General features: G+C 42.1%; 1 long non-coding RNA gene across 2 annotated transcripts in view; it reads right to left on the reverse strand.

Annotated features, from left to right (window-relative positions):
• Positions 1-19,332, reverse strand: part of LOC135508676 (uncharacterized) — a 242,342-nt gene that overhangs the window by 9,695 nt on the left and 213,315 nt on the right. The window contains exon 3 of one of the 2 annotated variants that reach the window (XR_010450836.1): positions 13,510-13,556. The exons of the other annotated variant lie outside the window; for it this stretch is intronic. This is a non-coding gene — a long non-coding RNA (uncharacterized LOC135508676). Of the gene's footprint in view, positions 1-13,509; positions 13,557-19,332 lie in introns of those variants that run through there. 2 annotated transcript variants of the gene reach the window in all.

Consider the following 19,332-nt stretch of genomic DNA (forward strand, 5'->3'; position numbering starts at 1 on the left):
CCACACAGCCTGGCTTGCATCTGGTGATAACATAAACTGGCAGACCCAGACCCAGACCCTAGGCTCTGCTTAGGTTAACCCTCCAGACACACAACCACAACCCTTCCTGCAAATCACCAAACATACACCCCAGGTCGGGCTAACCCACATACCCAGACTCCAATTCCTAACATCCCAAATAACAAACACAGAACCAGTCCCCCATCTCCCCAAACACCTAACTGCCAGACCCTTAAACACCTAACTGCCAGACCCTTAAACACCTAACTGCCAGACATTTAAACACCTAACTGCCAGACAGTTAAACACCTAACTGCCAGACAGTTAAACACCTAACTGCCAGACAGTTAAACACCTAACTGCCAGACATTTAAACACCTAACTGCCAGACAGTTAAACACCTAACTGCCAGACCCTTAAACACCTAACTGATAGACGCTTAAACACCTAACAGATAGATGCTTAAACACCTAACTGCCAGACATTTAAACACCTAACTGCCAGACATTTAAACACCTAACTGCCAGACATTTAAACACCTAACTGCCAGACCCTTAAACATCTAACTGCCAGACATTTAAACACCTAACTGCCAGACATTTAAACACCTAACTGCCAGACCCTTAAACATCTAACTGCCAGACCCTTAAACACCTAACTGCCAGACATTTAAACACCTAACTGATAGACGCTTAAACACCTAACTGATAGACGCGTAAACACCTAACTGCCAGACGCTTAAACTCCTAACTGCCAGACGATTAAACACCTAACTGCCAGACGCTTAAACACCTAACTGCCAGACGCTTAAACACCTAACTGCCAGACGCTTAAACACCTAACTGCCAGGCGCTTAAACACCTAACTGCCAGGCGCTTAAACACCTAACTGCCAGGTGCTTAAACACCTAACTGCCAGACGCTTAAACACCTAACTGCCAGACGCTTAAACACCTAACTGCCAGACGCTTAAACACCTAACAGCCAGACGCTTAAACACCTAACAGCCAGACGCTTAAACACCTAACAGCCAGACGCTTAAACTCCTAACAGCCAGATGCTTAAACTCCTAACAGCCAGATGCTTAAACACCTAACAGCCAGATGCTTAAACTCCTAACAGCCAGATGCTTAAACTCCTAACAGCCAGATGCTTAAACTCCTAACAGCCAGATGCTTAAACTCCTAACAGCCAGATGCTTAAACACCTAACAGCCAGATGCTTAAACTCCTAACAGCCAGATGCTTAAACTCCTAACAGCCAGATGCTTAAACTCCTAACAGCCAGATGCTTAAACTCCTAACAGCCAGATGCTTAAACTCCTAACAGCCAGACTGCTCTGACAAAATGTAGACATACTTCTGTACCTTATTGTTACAGGTTTGTTTTTTCCCATTTATGTTTGTTTTGAGGTTGCACGTTAGCATGTAGGGCCCACCGATTGGTGTCACCTCGTTAGTCAGTATGTGTTACACCTGTGCTGGTGGCCATCTCGTTAATAGGAAGGTGTTTCACCTGTGCTGGGCCAGGTGCTATTTAAGAGTGACTGGCCCAGTGTTCCAGTTACCTTGAGTGATGAAGGGTTAACATCTTTAGTTGGTGCGCCCTAGTTTGAGTTCTAGACAAACAATCCTTATCTGATCTTTACTATTTTTTTACCCCTCCACTTTTTGGTTTGCTTCCTGTCTTTAAGTTTCGTGTGGTTTTTTATTTTGTTTGCCTCTTCTTGGGCAAATTTAGTCGGCACTCATGGTGGGTGTCTAAGGTTCCAGCTGTTGTTGCTAGTCAACTTTTAGTGGACACCCCATCAGTGTCTTTCTGAACCCCTCCTAAAACCCCACCTGTTTTGTTTTTGTTGTTTTCAGTGACTCTTTGTTAGTTCCCTTTTTTGTTTGAGCGACATTATTTGGTTTTCTTCCTGGGGAACGTAACACTTTATCCTTAGTCCCCTGTCACACATATACAACATTGACCAGTCTGTAGTATGATGTAATAAAGTTTCCATAATGGAAGCTAACATAATGGTGTCCCATGAATCCAGGACCAGTGACCATTCAAACTCTGACTTAGCCTTGACCTACTTGACCATATGACATACAGCGGACATTAAAGCCAGTGAAATGGCACAACAGGCCTTTCTCTTGGATAGTATGAGGGCAATGTTCTCTGAACAACACACAGCATTAGAGTAGAAACATCACTTTAGAGTTATCCCATGCCAAACAAATTGTCGGTCCCAGAAGTATGTGTGCCATTGAAGTTTAAACATCCTTACCAGAAAGTGGGTCAGAAGAGTAACATTTATGTGAATGAATGAAGTGGAGCTTGGCTTGGCGGGGGCAGAGGCAGACACTGAACACACAGGGTCATCATTCCTGATCCTACTCATTCCCAACATCAGTCCCATTCATGCCTCCACATGGGACACTGTGGAACTGGATGTACTAGAAAGGAATGTCAAACCCCTGGGAAGCTACATATTAATCAGACTGCATGGCAGGCTATCACACAAACAGATTACAATACTTGGCTGTACTTGCACAAACACATAACCGTTGGGCTGACACAATGCACACATATATAAATATTTAAAGGACACTAGGCCTGACACTGGCATGTATGCACACACAAACACAGAATCAAAAATGTATACACAAAAATGTAAACACATGACATGCTTACTCTCACTCGCATGATGTAGGCGTACATACAGTACCCACATCTGATGTGGTTTGCAAATACATTTCCCATGTGGTACTCAGTTTGATAGAGATCTAAGACCTGCATGAAGTACATATGCGACAGGTTGAAATGCTGGTTCCAAAAGAAAGAGTTTTTCAGAATGAGAGAAATGGTAATTGACCATTGACCTGGGGCATATTCATCATACCGGTATTATCTCAAAACCAAAATATTTGACTGATGTTTCTTTAAAACTCACGTACAGTATGCACTAACCTCGTCCCCAGGCCCGAATTGCTGGTGCATAGGTTTGACAGAGCCGGCTGGTGGACGAGATTAAGTATGTACTGTTAGACGTCCTTCTCACCAATTATGCCACTCACATCTCAGAGGTTGAAATATATACAGAGATGTCCACTATGATTTCAAGACAGATCATCCCTTACATAAATATTATAAACATATCCTATATCTCCATCCTTCATTCTCTTTCTCACTCCTTTTCTCTGTTCATCTCACTCACTAATATTCTGTCTCCCACCCACCCTCTCCCTCCATCAGCCACATAGTTTTGGCCCGCGGGCCGTCTGTTGCTGACCCCTGGTCTAGACTGTAGACAGGGATGGGAGTGGCATGCTAACACCCCCCCCCCCCCTGGTCCCCTACAAACACACGCAAACAGTGTAATCTGTGGGTAAATTTAGACTTCAGTAGTGCTAACAGTTTAGTCTGTGTGGCTGTGTGGGATTCCCCCACTCTGTGTCATTACAGGGAAGATGATACCACTCAGCACCCTCCCTCCAACATCCTCACCAGATGCTGGCACAAACACACACACATATGGGAGCACACATATATGGGACTGCACACAAACTGACATACACATACAGAGATACTGTAGAAGTATTAAAGTTCTTATCAGATGGACACCAACTGGAAAGCACAAATGAGGCAACGTGGTGATGAACAGTGGTGTCTGAACTGGAAGAGAGTCCCTCATGGGACAGGAGCACTGTGTCACAAGCTACAGTGGCAGAAGATTGTTGCAACCTTCTGGCGCACACACACACACGCAAACACACACAGTCACGCACACAAATGCACATTCAAACACACAGCCAAGGTCATGGGTTCAAGTCCCACAGGGATCACATGCACAAAGAAGGTATATACTCACTGTAAGTCCCATTGGATACTAAGTGGCATATCTTACTGCATTGTCTAGCTCATCAGAGAGCTCCTCTTAAAAACACACACAAACACACACTCTGAGAGGGCCTGCCCGAGGCCTGATCCCAGGGGGGCAGAGTGGGTCACAAGGCAGGGGCAGGCAGCTGCGTGTGGTACACAAGCTCCCTTATATCAAATTGCACACTAAAACACCCCCAGAGACTTAAGCACATGGTTTCACAACTGGCCCAACTGATGTTATCTGAAATCCATAAACAGTGCTCCTTGTTAGCACCCAATCCTGTTCTCTTTTATGGACCAGGCTGAGAGGACATAAGTCGTGGCTGTGAAGTTTAAGAGGGCTTAATTTATAACCCTGGGGAACAGGGACTAAGGCCTCAGATTGTGATATGTGTATTTGAATTGTGGTGGTTCGGTAGAGTTACAGCACCAGTCAAAAGTTTGGACAGATCTACACATTCAAGGGTTTTTCTTTATTTCTACTATTTTCTACATTGTAGAATAATAGTGAAGACATCAACCACGATGAAATAACACATAAGGAATCATGTAGTAACCCCCAAAAATGTAAACAAATCAGAATATATTTTATATTTGAGACTTCAAAGTAGCCACACTTTGCCTTGATGATAGCTTTGCACACTCTTGGCATTCTCTCAACCAGCTTCACCTGGAATGCTTTTTCAACAGTCTTAAAGGAGTTCCCACATAGGCAGAGCACTTGTTGGCTGCTTTTTCTTCACTCTGCAGTCCAACTCATCCCAAACCATCTCAATTGGTTTGAGGTCAGGGAATTTTGGAGGCCAGGTCATCTGATGCAGCGTTCCATCACTCTGCTTTTTAATCAATTAGACCTAACACAGCCTGGAGGTGTGTTGGGTCATTGTCCTGCTGAAAAACAAATGATAGTCCCACTAAGTGCAAACCAGATGGGATGGCGTATCGCTGCATAATGCTGTGGTAGCCATGCTGGTTAGTGTGCCTTGAATTCTAAATAAATCAGAGACAGTGTCACCAGCAAAGCACCCCCATAACATCAAACCTCCTCCTCCATGCTTCACGGTGAGAACCACACATGGGGAGATCATCCGTTCACCTACACTGAGTCTCACAAAGACATGGGGGGGTGGAACCAAAAATCTCAAATTTGGACTCATCAGACCAAAGGACAGATTTCCAATGTCTAATGTTCTTTGCTCATGTTTCTTGGCCCAAGAAAGTCTCTTCTTATTATTGGTGTCCTTTAGTAGTGGTTTCTTTGCAGCAATTCAACCATGAAGGCCTGATTCACGCAGTCTCCTCTGAACTGTTTATATTGAGATGTGTCTGTTACTTGAACTCTGTGAAGCATTTATTTGGGCTGCAATTTGAGGTGCAATTAACTCTAATGAACTTATCCTCTGCAGCAGAGGTAACTCTGGGTCTTCCTTTCCTGTGGCAGTCCTCATGAGGGCCAGTTTCATCATAGCGCTAGATGGTTTTTGTGACTGCACTTGAAGAAACTTTCCAAGTTCTTGAAATTTTCCGAATTGACTGACCTTCATGTCTTAAAGTAATGATGGACTGTCATTTGTCTTTGCTTATTTGAGCTGTTCTTGCCATAATGTGGACTTGGTCTTTCACCCAACTGATTGGCTCAAACGCAGAAGTAAGAAGTAAATAAATTCCACAAATTCACTTTTAACAAAGCACACCTGTTAATTGAAATGCATTCCATGTGACTACTTCATGAAGCTGGTTGAGAGAATGCCAAAAGTGTGCAAAGCTGTCATCATTGCAAACGGTGGCAACTTTGAACAATCTCAAATATAAAATATATTTTGATTTGTTTAACACTTTTTTTGTTACTACATGATTACATATGTGTTATTTCATAGTTTTGATGTCTTCACTATTATTCTACAATGTATAAAATAGTAAAATAAAGAAAAACCTTGGAATGGGTATGTGTCCAAACTTTTGACTGGTAGTGTATATCACACATGGACACACAGAGAGAGTGAGGGACACATGTGCATGCTCATACACACACATACACTGAGTATACAAAACATTAAGAACACGTGCTCTTTCCATGAAATAGACTAAAAACTATGATCCCTTATTGATGCCATTTGTTAAATCCACTTCAATCAATGTAGATGAAGGGGAGGAGACAGGTTTAATATGGATTGAAATGTGGGTTGTGACACCCAAACATGGATCAAGTTCAACAAGTGGGTACTTAGGATATCCAGCCAATCAATTGATTGGATATTGATGTCTCATTCAATTTAACTAACAAGTGAAATTTCCAGATTTATCTTTCAAGTGGATCTTTTAAATAATATCCACATTGAATGGTTTTCCACAATGAGACAATTTAAACTTTTCACATTAACCTAGGTCAACAGGGTTTTCAGGTTTATGTGAAGTTTAATTCCCAATACAGGTTTGATTTATCATTAAAATTGATCAATCAGTAAAATTTGCTATGGCATAGCACATTCAGTAACGGTTCTCGTCTGGTGAAGGAGAAGCGGACCAAAATGCAGCGTGGTATTTTTGATACATGTTTAATGACGACGAAAAAACACGAACAATACAAAAACAAACGGACCGTGAAAACCTATACAGCCTATCTGGTGACAACAAACACAGAGACAGGAACAATCACCCACGAAATACTCAAAGAATATGGCTGCCTAAATATGGTTCCCAATCAGAGACAACGATAAACACCTGCCTCTGATTGAGAACCACTCCAGACAGCCATAGACCTTGCTAGATAACCCCACTAAGCCACACACCCAACACCCCACAAAATCCCAAGACAAAACACACCACAAAAACCCATGTCACACCCTGGCCTGACCAAATAAATGAAGACAAACACAATATATTACGACCAGGGCGTGACACCACAGTACTGACGGAAGTCCCGCCTCCAGCAGGAATCCCACATGGTTCTGGCCTTAGGGAGAGGTGAACCTAGTGGGGAATGTAACCTAACATTTAAACTACTGGTTACACTTTTTTGATAATCCAGGTAATCCCAATTGATTGGATATCATCGTCTCGTTCAATTTAAGAAGTTAAATTATCGAACATACCTTTTTAGGTTCTTCCAATTAAATTAAACATGTTAAACTTTGCAATAGTAACCTAGATGAACCAACTTCCCAGGTTAAGTAAAGTTTAATGCCCAGATAGCCTATGCAGGTATGATTAATTATTATCATTGATTAATTACTTAAATTTGCTTTTGCCAATTCAGTCACGTCCAACTCCCATATTACTGGTACGGTACTGATGGTTCATTACCGTCTATAAATAGATTAAAATCATCTTTGCAGCTTCCAACGTATTCCAAAACCAAACTTTGTAAAAATAGGAAAAACATTTTTCCTATCAAATGTTCTAATAATGTGCAAGCTATCAGAGGGGGTAGTCCCCACTTGCCCACTAATTAGTGAACCTCCACCCATAAATTGATTGATCGTTGACCTCAGCAGCGATTCCAACCCTAATTTTGCCATTAGCAGAAAAACGCCAGACATGGCGAACAACGCTCTCCAAAATCAACCATCGGGTGCAGGCCTCGTAAAGGTTCTCTCCAGTCTTGCCCGGATGTCTTGCCATCCGAGTTTGGCTTCGGTCCAATACCACAGTACACAACTGAATGTTACTCAAAGCAACACGGTTCTACTCAAAATGCTGCAGACCAAAGACGATCAGTTAATGAACACAATGACTAAGTTGGACAACAAATCAGCAGAACTCATTGAAGTTGCTGACCAAATAAATGGTGAGAGAACTCAGGTGATGAAGATGTAAATCTCATCACTGAATCTCTCACTCCGTACTCAAGACCTCTATCTGCAAACCATGATAGATAAGTTTGAGACCGAAAGGAGCAAGTGCGACACTCATGTGTCCGAAATCAGTACTCTAAGTGCTCAAGTGGACTCTGCAATGCAGCAGAATAGCACCCGTAGGTACCATTTGGAGAAAGTCCAGAATGGTCACACTCTACAGCATGACTACCCATCCCAAAAACTGGAGCCCTGTACTCAAAGGAGTAAAGACGATAGGTTTCAGACTTTGCCTCCCTCATGTGTCCCTCAGTCGTCTTCTCTTGGCCCTTTGGCACTGAGTAATATGGTGCCTCTTGGCCAACAAAGCCAAAGCTTGGCTTCTCCTCTTGGCCTTCCGGCCCCAATTTCCCCACAGGAGGAAGCCAACCCTCTCCACCTGCTTGGCGCGGAATACCTTGACAAGCTTGTCCAGAATTTTCCCACCTTTGACCCCGTTCCAGGTCAGCCAAACGATACTGAGATGTTCCTAGCTGACATAGAGGATGCATTGGATGGCTACCCAAACGCTACGGGTTCTGACAGGGTTTACCTGTTGAAGCTAACGAACAAACAGACACGTGACGAGGTTAATTCGTCTACAACAGCAACACGTGCTAAATGACTACGCTAAACTTGCCACAGATTTTAAATTAGAATTCAGTGGTTCTGCGACTCGCAAACATGATAGCTCACTGGCTAACACCCTCAAACAAGCTCGGAACGAACACCCATAAGCTTACTATCGAAGGCTTCGTTTAGCTTAGTTTGGCCTACTCACTGAAACAAGAATGGAAGAGCTGTTACCATTCATACAAATGTTTCTATTGAATATGTATACCACTTTCATTACCTACTTGGGTCCTGCCGCCCACGTTGGCTTGCCTATCTTACAACTCAGAGAGCTTACAAGCACAGCTTTTGAGGCATCAAAAGTTCACAACGCTAAGAGCCCTGACCACTCGGTTTTGAAGTTTGACCAGGAGCACTCACTCCAGTTAGAGGGTGCATTATCAGGTATTGGAGCGTTGAGAGTTGACGCACAACAACGGTTTCTACCATGAAACCACGACTCCAATAACCTCCGCAGTCAAAATAACTGTAAAGTACGTCGCCATCGAAACAACTACCGCTACATTCGACCTGTTCACTACGTTCCTGCACCCAACCCACACAAAGTGTCAGCACAAGGGTAACAAAGGGTTAAAGGACGATCAAAACATAGACCAATGTTCTCTAGAAGTTCCACTACATGAAGAACTAAAGTGAGAAAAAATTGAGAAAAGGGTAAACGATAAGTCACAAGGACTAGACGGGGAATTACCGGACACCAGGTCCGCAGGAATTAACACCCATAGCAAGGACGTTAAAATTTAAATCTCTCCCGCTCTCACTTGAGACCCTATTCAGGGCCCGCTTGATCAGGAAACAAGCCCACAGGCGTTGTCTATAGACTGATACAAAGGTTGCGAAGAAAAAGGTAAAAAGCTTTGTTAAAGCCAAGCCCATTCCAAATCCAAAAAGCGATCTGCTTTCCCCTTGAACAGAAATGGCAAATCACGAATCTGAATCCCTGCTTACTTGGAGCAGACTTGATGGATCAGTTACTCCCACTGATGGATTGGAAAACCAACCATGCATGGCCACAGTGCCTTCTCCACTGACCACATTGTCTTCCCCTAATGCTAGCTGCAACGCAGTCATTCACGAGGGGTATCTGTTGAAAGCACCCCTTGGGAAAAAGACGTTTGAAACCTCTTGGTGCAGAATCCAATCCAAGGAGATATTAAGATATCTCTACACATTCCATCAGCAAAACTGATTGACCATTATTTTCATGATTTCGAGCCAGCTGTCTCTGTGAATGAGCAACTTCCCTCCTCCTTGCAGTCGTGCAATACGGTAGTTGAGATGAACTTCTTTTGCCCTTCGGACACTTCCGCAAGCACTGTGGCAATCTCAGCAAGAAAAACAACGATGAGCAGAGTATACTCTGCTTCCAATGATACACCTTCAGCTTTGTGGGGGACTGTCACCCTTGACAATGACACTAATGGCATCAGTCCAGCAACTGACCCGGCGACTCCCACTGGTAAAACACTTTGCGATATCACAGACAGATATCCTCGTCTCGGTTCACAGGTACTGAAGAGGTTGCCACACACAGACGTGACTGACAGCCCTCGACAGCCAATGAGCGTTTTGAAGCCCAAACACCAGGAGATTTGGTTGAAAGGTTATAGCCATTCTCATAACAACGCAGCTGCTGACAACTCGTACATAGGGTCCGACCTTTTCGTTTGTGCCTCAGATACCAACCACCCGCTGGTGGGGGGGGATCCCGAGACACAAAGGGAGGGAATAATAGCCCAGACTTATTATAGCCTCATCGAGACTACCTGCAACACTGTACGAGGCCGCCAGAGCATAAAACAAATCTAGTTGTAAACTCCCCTATGAGAACAGTCAGGAGCAGACAGGACCCTAGATGGGGATAATATTAGAATACATTGAAGATATTACTGAGGTGTACCACACTGGTCATAGAAGACGTCCAGTGGACTTCCACCTCAAACAAATGGTAAAAATAGTCATACCTTGCCATGTGTAGGTTTAACTACAGGTTCAACTAGTAAAATGCTCAAATCATGTGTTCCTGTAGTACCAGTACCAATGCCAGCAACAGTCAGTCCAGCTACAATCAGTGAGAAGGTTAGAGACCTATCAAATCAAATTACCCTTGACAACAGCGACAGAGTAGTTAGGAGTCACTCAGAGTGGAACATGGGGAAGGGAATCACCAGAGCACTCTTCCAATGATTAACACACATGCCACTAATAAATAGAACCCTACACTCAGGAGAAAAGTTATTAGAAGTCATGAACCATGATCACACCACGTATGACTGGTCCAATGCTTAAAGAGTACTTCTGTCGTGAGGTTAGCTCCTCCGTGGATAACATACTGTAAGTATGAAATAGACATCATACCTATCACCACTGCAATAGTGGAAGACATAGTGACTCGTAGTTAAACCACTACAGACTCCTTCGACACGAATTCTGACTGACCTGAAAACTACTCGATTACGTCAGACTCATTCTGAACAAGTTGCAGTCTGCCAGGATACTTGGTTTTCTTCCCCTGACATGTGCGCATGTGTAAGCATAATAGCACATGTGTACAACGGAACATCCAATTAGGATTTATGCTAGGATCACTTAATGGTTCAAGCAAAATACCAGCCTTAGTAAAATTGAACATTTACTTTGACGCCTTTGACTCTACAGCTACAGTACTCACCAGTTTCTCCACAAAGGTCCATAGGTCATCCCTATAGACTGTCCAAAACTTGTGCCTTACTGTAGACTTATCATGTAGTTATCAACTTAGGATAGTGCCTAAGCAACACATCAAGTAGGAAAAGCCTAGATATAACATTAGAGACAATGCCATGATAGAGTAATTTTGCCAGGACATTGGACGTATATAGAATAGTCCAATTAGATAATTTTGGTGTGAGAACTATATTTTGTATATATTTCTTTAAGCTTTCATTCCTTTTCAGTTAAGTTTCTTTGACACTTAAGCGATAGAGCCACAAAGTCCCCATACAACCATCACTTAGTGCCACAACGCCGCTCATTGGGGAATCAATGTAATTATATACTTCGTGAGCGTGTGTGCGTTGTTAACATCTGCCTAAGTTACTGCCCAGATCTTCCAGTCTGGACAACCACACGACGGGTCTGGAACGGCGATCCCAAACAGGACATCCGCTGCCCATCCTTGTGGCGGCCTGCCCCGCTGTCAGAGAGCCTACCAAGCTCAACCACCAGAGTGGGGACCTCAACGATGATCCACAACAGGACATCACGTGGTCATTATTTTTATGTTGATTTGTAACTTGCAGGATAATCACAAGATCCAAACCACCAGGGGGGGGGGGGACTGTCATGACGTGGCCCTTTCTGGGTGTAGATTGTGGCTTCCCCCTCTCGCCTACACCAGGTTCTGTTATCTCAGGTCATTCCTGATGGAGACTCTCGTGGCTGAACTCCTAAATCCCCAAAATAGGAAAATTAAACAATATGTCCACTTGTGAAAAGGTGGGAATGGTCGGTGGACACTTAATGGACGAGTATGTTTCAATTGGTGAACTCAGAGAGGACAGAAAACACACATAACTAGATCTCTGAATATGTACATTTCTCAATTATGGGGTTTGCATCTAATTCTTGTATAAAATGAATGAGTAAAGATGAAACTATTTGTGAAATTATGCAATGTGATGTTGAACCTTTAATGTGAGAGAATTGTATTCCATTTAAAGTTAAATTAAGTCATTTGCCCGGCCCCATGAGCACAGACATGATTAGGCATCATGGAACCGCCCTCTTCTACTGTTACGAATAAAATCCCCTCCTAAGAAAATCCTCTTCAGACTAAGCAAACCCACAGCGTGAGCTATGATTGCGAATAGTTAAGACCATGCAAACCCCGGTGTAAGTTAAGGTTGCAATGGTTGTTGAATTCCTAACCATAACACGTGGCTACACGGCTGGAAATTGTTAAACTCTGAGACAATCGATCCCTACAGAATAAGAGCAAATCTTAGATACGAAGTACTAGTCTGCAGCTAGAAATGAAGTAAACCGAGGACGAGAATACCGACAACCGCCAAAACATCTATCCTATGAGAACATTTCTGCATGGTACTCTGAAGTACCCATTCTAACCACGAAATACTTTGATCTTCAGGGAAACTGTCACGCCCTGACTTTAGAGATCCTTTTAATTCTCAATTTTGGTTAGGTCAGAGTGTGACTAGGATGGGCAATCTAGTTTTCCTATTTCTTTGTTTGGCCTGGTATGGTTCCCAATCAGAGGCAGCTGTCTATTGTTGTCTCTGATCAGGGATCATACTTAGGCAGCCTTTTTCTCACCTTAGTTTGTGGGATCTTAATTTTGTATAGTTGCTGTGTAGCCTGCAGAACTTTACGTTCGTTTTGTATTTTGTTGTTTTTCGGTGTTCATTTTAATAAAAGTAAGATATTCCCCTACCACGCTGCACCTTGGTCTCCTCATTCAAACAACGAGCATAACAGAAACAGAAACAGAGTGAGAGAGAGAGAGACACTCGGATGAACTCTCCAGCAGACGGACCGGATTCCAACAGAGAATACAACAATGACATACATCCTAAATATGTACTTGCAATTATTCTCGAATGAGCAGCCATTCATGTGCAAAGGATTAGCATTTCAATGTATATAATTATAGACTGTGTAATGAATCCATTTAGTCTTTCCAGCTCTCCACACCAGTCCACACCCCTTTCCCTTTGTCCACCAAGCCGTCATATCGGTTTAGCCCACTAGGGAATCTTTCCTATCATTGTTAGTAACCAATATCTACAGTTTGTTTATGCATTTCTGTAATTATTTAATTAGTTAGTGAATAAATGATTAAGCCAATTGGTGTATGGATGATTTATAGTAAAGGCTGGGTTCGTGCAGATAACCAACAATTTACGACGTTCAGATGAGACTGACATGAGGAAAATAATCATTAATTGATAGAAGACTAATTGATCAGATATTAAAATATCTGAAGAGTTATATTCCGAAAAGTACAACTTTGTAATCTTAATATTTCCCGTTATGCCCCAACTTCCTAGTTAATTAAATTAACATGATTAGTTTAATCATTGATTTGATAAAATAACAGTCTTCACCTTTTAATGATGCCAAAGACACGACAGTAGCATTGGAGTCAACATGGGCCAGCATCCCTGTGCAATGCTTTCGACACCTTGTAGAGTCCATGCCCCGACAAATCGAGGCTGTTCTGAGGGCAAAAGGGAGAGAGGGGGGTGTAACTCAGTATTAGGAAGGTGTTCTTAATGTTTGGTACACTCACACGCATTCACAATCATGCACAGACGCATGCATGCATGCCTAAACACACATATGCACTCACACATGAACAAACACATACACATGTGCACACACATCCACTGTACAGTCGTACGGTGAGGAAGTGCTACTTTTTTATCCTCGTCTTTGACAGCAGCCGTTAACTCAGAATATGGGCCACTGTGTTTCACTTCAAATACAGCCTTTCATTTTCTCTCTCAGTGGGGGGAGAGAGTAGAGGCAGAGAAGAGGAGTAGAAGAAGAATGATTTGATTTGATTAGAGAAAGGAAAGAGAGAGGAGAGGGGTAGGATACAAACTGAGGGTGCATTTGAGAGTGAATGGAAATACTAAAAGGGAGAGAGAGGAAATGAGTGGAGAGGGAGAAGAGGGGAGAAAGAGAGAAAAAGAAGAAAGGAGAGAGATACAGAAAGGAAAGGAGAGAAAGGAAAGGAGTGCGAGAGAGGAAAGGAGTTCGAGAGAGGAAAGGAGTGCGAGAGAGGAAAGGAGTGCGAGAGAGAGGAAAGGAGTGCGAGAGAGAGGAAAGGAGTGTGAGAGAGAGGAAAGGAGTGCGAGAGAGAGGAAAGGAGTGAGAGAGAAAGGAAAGGAGTGCGAGAGAAAGGAAAGGAGTGCGAGAGAGAGTAAGAAAGGAGTGTGAGAGAGGGGAGGAAAAGAGTATGAGAGAGGGGAGGAATGGAGTGTGAGAGAGGGGAGGAAAGGAGTGTGAGAGAGAGGAAAGGATAGGGAGGATATCGAATTGATGAAAGACAAGTAAGTGTGTAGCAGTCAAATCTACAGTATATGAAATGTGACTGTAAGAGAGGCTCTGAACTACCGTTCCCCACCACTCTCTTCCAACTAGTTAAAAGAATCCCAGTCATAACTCACATCCTAACCCCAATACTAACCATACAGCCAACCCTAAATTACCATCTGATTTACATAACACTCCTGCATGCTCACCCACAAATCCAGCCCTCCCCTCCTCCTCCTCTGTGTACGAGAGCCACCTCAAACTACCACCTCCAAAACATTCATTGCAATCAACCAGAGCTAACTGCAATCAACCAGAGCTAACTGCAATCAACCAGAGCTCACTGCAATCAACCAGAGCTCACTGCAATCAAGCAGTGCGGAAACGTAAAGCATGGTCACTTATCCAAAATGTGTGTGTATGTGCGCGGGTGTGTGTGTCTGTGTGTGCATGCATGCTCATGTAATGTGTGCTGTGTGAATGTGCGTGTGTGCGTGTGTACGTGCATGTAGTCTGTGTGTGTGCGTACATGTGCATGTAGTTTGTATTTGCACATGTGCATATAATGTGTCCTGTGTGTGTGTAGTTTACAGATAAGGACTGGATAAAAAAAATACAAAAAAATACCTTCAGGTCTGTATGTGTATGCACAGTAGAACGTGCCGCCTCTTCTCAACTTCAGCCAAAAGAGCGAGTCCCTTCCAACCACAGAGACCGATAGCATCACAGCCTCTGGTCACAGTATCAAACACGCACAGTGGGGTTGAGGTGCATGCCGAGATCTTATCTCCCTTGTTAGAGTGATCCAGCCTCTTTTTAAAGTAGCGCTAATCAGTTTAACATCCCACTGTGTGTGAAACCAGAGATTGAGGCAGTAAGAGAGCCGCCTAGTGTCATCATCATTACAAATCATAGTAAATCATTTTAAAGCTTCTGACAATACTTACAGGTAGCAACAAATTGAACAGCTGGATTGGTTCAGAATGCATCCCTCCAAATTACAAACTATTTGGTGATTTGACTTGCTACCCAGAATTCATTGTTTATATAAAATAATCCCCACTTCTAAAATGTAATATTATTTACAAGACAGACCATCAGTGTGTGAAGGTTGCATCCCAAATGGCACCCTATTTCCCACATAGTGCACTACTACTTTGACACCTTCTGGAAACAGAAGATAATCTTCAGGAATGACGGAGTCCATCCAAATCACCCTGGCTCAAGGAATGTCTACGCATTTCAAGGCTGCATTGAAACAATGACTGGTAAATGATCCAAGACCAGCTCAGTTAATCACTACCATTGTGACAATGAGTCGTGATAATGCTGCATCAAATGTACATGATCTTAGGGGCATTGGCAAATACAATGTAAGTCATTTAATTTACAGTTGAAGTCTGACATTTACATACACCTTAGTCAAATACATTTAAACTCAGTTTTTCACAATTCCTGACATTTAATCCTAGTAATAAATCCCTGTCTTAGGTTAGCTAGGGTCACCACTTTATTTTAAGAATGTGAAATATCAGAATAATAGTAGAGAGTGATTTATTTCAGCTTTAACTTCTTTCATCACATTCCCAGTGGGTCAGAAGTTTGCATACACTCAATTATTATTTGGTAGCATTGTCTTTAAATTGTTTAACTTGTGTAATACGTTTCGGGTAGCCTTCCACAAGCTTCCCACAATAAGTTTGGTGAATTTTGGCCCATTCCTCCTCACAGAGCTGGAGGAATGGAGTCAGGTTTGTAGGCCTTTTTGCTTGCACACACTTTTTCAGTTATGCGAACAAATGTTCAATAGGATTGAAGTTAAGGCTTTGTGATGGCCACTCCAATAGCTTGACTTTGTTGTACTTAAGTCATTTTGTCACAACTTTGGAAGTATGCTTGGTGTCATTGTCCATTTGGAACACCCAATTGCAACCAAGCTTGAACTTTCTGACTGATGTCTTGAGATTTTGCTTCAATATATCTACATAATTTTCCTGCCTCATGATGTAATTTATTTTGTGAAGTACACCAGTCCCTCCTGCAGCAAAGCACCCCCACAACATGATGCTGCCACCCCCATTCATCACAGTTAGGATGGTTTTCTTCGGCTTGCAGGCATCCCCCTTCTTCCTCCAAACATAACAATGGTCATTATGGCCAAACAGTACTATTTGTGTTTCATCAGACCAGAGGACATTTCTCCCAAAAAGTACGATCTTTGTTCCCAAGTGCAGTTGCAAACTGTAGTCTGGCTTTATATGGCCGTTTTGGAGCAGTGGCTTCTTCCTTGCTGTGCAGTCTTTCAGGTTAAGTCGATACAGGACTCGTTTCACTGTGGATATAGATACTTTTGTACCTGTTTCCTCCAGCATCTTCAGGTCCTTTGCTGTTGATCTGGGATTGATTTGCACTTTCCGCACCAAAGTACTTTCATCTCTCAGAGACAGAACGCGTCTCCTTCCTGAGCGGTATGATGGCTGCGTGGTCCCATGGTGTTTATACCTGCATACTATTGTTTGTACAGATGAAGTGGTACCTTCAGGCATTTGAAAATTGCTCAAAAGGATGAACCAGACTTGAATTATTTTTTCTGAGGTCTTGGCTGATTTCTTTTGATTTTCCCATCATGTCAAGCAAAAAGGCACTGAGTTTAAAGGTAGACCTTGAAATACATCCACAGGTACACCTCCAATTGACTCAAATTATGTCAATTAGCCTATCAGAAACTTCTGAAGCCATGACATCATTTTCTGGAATTTTCCAAGCTGTTTAAAGGCACAGTCAACTTAGTGTATGTAAACTTCTGACACACTGGAATTGTGATACAGTGAATTATAAGTTAAATCTTCTGTCTGTAAACAATTGTTGGAAAGATTACTTGTGTCATGCACAAAGTAGATGTCCTAACCGACTTGCCAAAACTATAGTTTGTTAACAAGAAATTTGTGGAGTGGTTGAAAAACTAGTTTTAATGACTCCAACCTAAGTGTATGTAAACTTCCAACTTCAACTGTATGTACCCCTAATTGCACCGAATACATCTGTATATCCTACAGCTATTGTAAGCAGTAATCATGAGCCTGTAAACCAGTTACACTGTTAGCACTGAGGTGGTGTGCAATAATAGGAAGACCACGTAATACAGCTCACCCTGCACTATCAGCTCCCATGTAAATGGCATGAGTAAGTCTACCTCTGATAAGCTTCCCAGTAAAGCATTAAAAACAATCAAGCAAACCAGAAAAGTGCTAAAAATAGTCCATATTAACATATGTAGCCTATGAAACAAGGTCCATGAAGTCAATAACTTGCTTGTAAAAGATCACATTCATATTCTGACCATCTCTGAAACTCAGATCAATCAAATTCATCAATCAAATGTATTTATAAAGCCCTTTTTACATCAGCTAATGTCACAAAGTGCTTTACAGAAACCCAGCCAAAAACCCCAAACAGCAAGCAATGCAGGTGTAGAAGCTTGGTGACTAGAAAAAAACTCCCTAGAACCAGGCAATGAGGGGTGGCCAGTTATCTTCTGACTGTGCCGGGTGGAGATTATAACAGAACATGGCCAAGATGTTCAAATGTTCATAGTAGAGGTCAACCGATTATGATTTTTCAATGGCGATACCGATACCGATTATTGGAGGTCCAAAAAAAGCTGATACCGATTAATTGGCCGATTTTTTTATATATATATATATATATTTGTAATAATGACAGTTACAACAATACTGAATGAACACTTATTTTAACTTAATATAATACATCAATAAAATCAATTTAGTCCCAAATAAATAATGAAACATGTTCAATTTGGTTTAGATTTGGTTTAAATTTGGTTTAAATAATGCAAAAACAAAGTGTCGGAGAAGAAAGCTATCGTTTGAGGCTCCTTGCTCAGAACATATGAAAGCTGGTGGTTCCTTTTAACATGAGTCTTCAATATTCCCAGGTAAGAAGTTTTAGGTTGTTGTTATTATAGGACTATTTCTTTCTATACCATTTGTATTTCATATACCTTTGACTATTGGATATTCTAATGGGTACTTTAGTATTGCCAGCCTGATCTCGGGATTTAGACTTGAAGTCATAAACAGCGCAATGCTTGAAGCACAGCGAAGAGCTGCTGGCAAATGCAGGAAAGTGCTGTATGAATAAATGGTTACGAGCCTGCTGCTGCCTACCATCGCTCAGTCAGACTGCTCTATCAAATCATAGACTTAATTATAATATAATAACACACAGAAATATGAGCCTTAGGTCATAAATATGGTCAAATCCGGAAACTATCATTTAGAAAACAAAACGTTTATTCTTTCAGTGAAATATGGAACCGTTCCGTATTTTATCTAACGGGTGGCGTCCCTAAGTCTAAATATTGCTGTTACATTGCACAACCTTCAATGTTATGTCATAATTATTATAATGTCATAATTATGCACAATTCTGGAAAATGAGTTAAGGTCTTTGTTAGGAAGAAATGGTCTTCACACAGTTCGCAACGAGCTAGGCGGCTGCATGTAGCCTGACTCTGCTTGCACAGAACACAAGAGAAGTGACACAATTTCCAGAGTTAAAAGAAATTCATGTTAGCAGTCAATATTAACTAAATATGCAGGTTTAAAAATATATACTTCTGTATTGATTTTAAGAAAGGCATTGATGTTTATGGTTAGGTACACATTGGTGCAACGACAATGCTTTTTATGCAAATGCACTTGTTAAATCACCCGTTTGACTGTCACGATCGTCGTAAGAAACGGACCAAAGCGCAGCGTGGTGTGAATGCATAATTTTAATGGTTGACGAAAACACAAAGTAAACTGAACAAAACAATAAATGAACAACGACCGTGAAGCTATACGAAATGTGCGGACACAAGCAACTAACATAGACAATCACCCACAACCCACAATGACAAAACAGGCTACCTAAATATGGTTCCCAATCAG

This window comes from Oncorhynchus masou, chromosome 22, assembly GCF_036934945.1.
Source record: "Oncorhynchus masou masou isolate Uvic2021 chromosome 22, UVic_Omas_1.1, whole genome shotgun sequence".
NCBI classification, from domain to species: domain Eukaryota; kingdom Metazoa; phylum Chordata; class Actinopteri; order Salmoniformes; family Salmonidae; genus Oncorhynchus; species Oncorhynchus masou.